The sequence below is a fragment of the Symsagittifera roscoffensis genome, chromosome 8, assembly GCF_963678635.1.
Source record: "Symsagittifera roscoffensis chromosome 8, txSymRosc1.1, whole genome shotgun sequence".
NCBI classification, from domain to species: domain Eukaryota; kingdom Metazoa; phylum Xenacoelomorpha; order Acoela; family Convolutidae; genus Symsagittifera; species Symsagittifera roscoffensis.
Window position 1 is genome coordinate 49,070,890 of NC_087069.1, and position 3,564 is coordinate 49,074,453.

The window sequence follows — 3,564 nt, forward strand, 5'->3', positions numbered from 1 at the left end:
AATCAGCGATGCGGATAACTCAATTTTCAGTTTCAAAAAAAAGTAAACATGACTAAATCAGTGAAACCGAAAACTCATTCAGCTGTTTCTTCAAAAAAGTGCTGGAAAGCTTGACTTAATCAGCGGTGCGGATAACTCAATTTTCAGTTTCATAAAAAGTAAACTTGACTAAATCAAGGAAACCGAAAAATCATTTAGCTGTTTCTTCAAAAGTGTGCTTGAAAGCTTGACTAAATCAGCGGTGCGGATAACTCAATTTTCAGTTTCATAAAAAGTAAACTTGACTAAATCAATGAAACCGAAAAATCATTTAGCTGTTTCTTCAAAAGTGTGCTTGAAAGCTTGACTAAATCAGCGGTGTGGAAATTGTAATTAGATGTTTCTTTAATCTACCGACTTTTTGTTGCATCAGCGAAAAGTGTAGTTGATAAAGTTTTTGCCACCACCTACTATAAATATGCTTTACATAATTGTTTCACAATTCTAGCTCTTTACTGCGTGCTTTTGATGAAATCTTTCCTTCGTTAAATATTTTCTTTTCTACATCTGCTCTGGTAAGAAAAGCGTTTTTTTAAGTCAATTTATATTAATTCGATTCGAACCAAGTTTCTCATTTGGCTACGCTTTGTACAAATCTGTTTATTTATAAATTGATTTTATTATTGATTCTATGACCAATTTTTTGAAACAACTTGATTTGCTCACCTTTAAATGATCCCATTGCAAAATTGAGCAGAACAAAAGTTTAGACCGTGAACAAATACGTAAATGAAGAGCAATTCCTCAGAGCTTTCCTTTATGGAGTTTTTAAAAAATGTTTTTAAAGATTTACCAGTTTCTTAGTGGTCTAAAACTTCCTGGTTTTACCGTCTGCGTCAAGTTTAACAATAAAAGTTAGCTATGCTTTGGATAATCGGAGCGAAAAATTGTTTCATGAAAACTGAAATACTCTAAGCTAAAAACGGAATTACTCCCAATCAAGAATTATTTTTATTTTTGGATCTGTTTCTTACAATTTCACGCATCTATTCAAGTATATAAAGGAACAAGACTGCTCGTTTCATGGCGAAGCCTTGAATGTTCTGACTGCCTTTTAAGATTTATGGAGCAGTAAAAACATTAAAAAATCAATGAAGTAAAACAAAATCAGTTTTTTTTCTTCTTAAATTTGGAGTTTTTTATGAAAATCAACCCCCCACACGCCATACAAAGTACAGTAGGATAGATTTCGCTCCTTGTAGCAAACCAATTATGGCACATAAGCTTCTTTTAACCAATTTGGAACGATTTCTAAGACGGATTAACAAACCGCTTACGCGTTAATAGCGCGAAATTTATCGCGCGTTAATTGTCCCAAATTGGCCAAAATGGTAATCTTTAAACCGCTGTAACTTAACAAAAAATGATCACAGAAGAAATATCTTTTCAAATTTGAGCTCAGGACAACAATACCTTTTGAATGATGTAAAAAATTTCCGTCAAAAATGGCTAGTTAAAAAGTCAAAATTTGTCTGAAGAAAAAAAACCCACCACGAGCACAAATATTCCGTCACTTTCGTATCGAGCCGGTCGTTTGAAATTACTTTTCGTCGCAGAAATTTTCTTGAGCTAGAAATTCGTTTTTCTGCATCGAGTATAGTTTATTTAAAATTGATGAAACTGCTCTATTAGACAAAAAAACCTTGTTGAGTTCAGTATATAAGATTTAACCAAATACTCTATTATTTGAATGCAACGCTTCGTACGCCATGTTTCGGTTAATTTTCAAATAATGGTGTAAAAGGAGCAAAATTTTGACAAAAAAAAATCGATTGTGTATCGAACTCTAACCCGATTGTAAAAATTATGTAATCGTGCTTCCTGATTTATCTCCCTCCTAACGTATTTCGTGATAGACTTGCTTTAAAAATATTTACCGAAGTCTTTAAGAGTTATCGCCATTTTTTATGAATTTTTTACTTGTTAGCTTACATCTGGAATTAGTTATCATCTTTTTTTTCTTTTAAGAATGTCAGCTAAATAAATTCAGTCAATCTTAATTTTTCTCTGTAGGTTTATTCTGACGCCTTCTACGAGCAGTTAAATGGATCAGAGCTACAATTGCAGCCGCAGCGAGGGTCAGGAGCGGATTTAGGGGGAGGGGGGCGGGGGAGCGGTTGGCGGACGTTCTTTTCAGGGATTCGACCCCCTGCCGACCCAAAGGGTCCCCCTTTGATACTTTTTCAGAAATCCATTTTTGGCCGACCGACCCTAAAATTTATATACTAACTTTGAGGGGGAGCGCGCGCCAAAAAAAACGCGATTTTTTGTCAAAATTTTTCAAAAAATGGCCAAAAACGGCTTTTTTTGACTGTTTTTTCAGAAATTTGCCTGCGGCGCAGAAAATTTAGCCAAAATGGGGGCAAAACAGTGCTTTGGGAGAGCTCCAAAAATCAATTTGGTCGACTTAAAAAAAAAGGTCGTCAAAATTTTCGATTTTCTTTTGAAAATCCGGCCCCCCCTCGAGAAAATCCTAGATCCGCCCCTGGCGAGGGTCCTGTTATTACAGGAGATGTAATTGATGAAAACGTTCAATTTAAAACGGTTACAGTTCAAATGTCCAGGCTGCAATTTTGTCAACCAGACACATCATTTCAAACAGGAACCATCAACAGAAGTGAAGACCTTTCTATGCCAAAAATGTGACGGCTACTTTTTGTTGACAGAGGAGAAAACATTCGATTATCTAAGCGTGCAGGCACGCTACACTCGAACTTCTGGCCCCGAACTAGAAAAACGGAAAATCAACATTCGTTTGTGTTTTATAGTCGGTTGGAAGTTGTCCAACGAGGAAGAAATTATACGTTATCTGTTGCCTAAAATGTTTACGGTAATTTTATTGGAACAAGATGGCGCAGAAATTCTCAAGGATATTAGATACAAAAACTGACTGCTTTAATGCCAACATATCGAGGTCTGCTTCATTTCTCATACTTTAACTTTTGATTTTTAGAATTATCAATAGAATAATCAAGAGAAAAATCCCAGATTTAGGCGCAAGTTCTTTTGTAGCTACTTTCATATATCATTGAATTTTACAAACAGTTTGAATCGAAAGTAAACTGTTTAAATGTTCATCACGGAGTTCAAATACTCAAGAAAATTCAAGTTTTACTAGCATTCAAAATCTCTGGTTTGGTTCACAGATATTAAATTTTCGAATTCACACTGTTTACAGACAAGCACATGTCAAGATATGGTTCTCTGCTTCACTGAATTGAACTTTTTGTTTCAATGCTTTTTATAATGATCACTATCATATGTTTAAGAAAAGTTTTTTTTTTGGAGCTACTGATTTTATCTTTGAATGTTTTTACTATGAAGTTACTCATTTTATATCCATATTATCATTTTTAACTATAGCTTAGTGTTTCAAACGTTAGTTGTAAAACTTCTCATAAAAATCCATACTGTGTAAAATAGCTTATACTTAGATTGCATTCAATTCTATTGGAAAATCATATTTAAATTAAAATCATACCATTAAAAATCTTCTTGTTGTCTTTTTCATGAGAGTGAATGTAT

General features: G+C 34.0%; 1 long non-coding RNA gene across 1 annotated transcript; it reads left to right on the forward strand.

Annotated features, from left to right (window-relative positions):
* The first annotated feature begins 223 nt into the window (after nucleotides 1-223).
* Nucleotides 224-3,363, forward strand: LOC134853109 (uncharacterized). The gene is made up of 3 exons (XR_010164320.1): nucleotides 224-554; nucleotides 2,053-2,117; nucleotides 2,549-3,363. It is a non-coding gene; the product is annotated as an uncharacterized LOC134853109 (long non-coding RNA).
* Nucleotides 3,364-3,564: the final 201 nt, after the last annotated feature.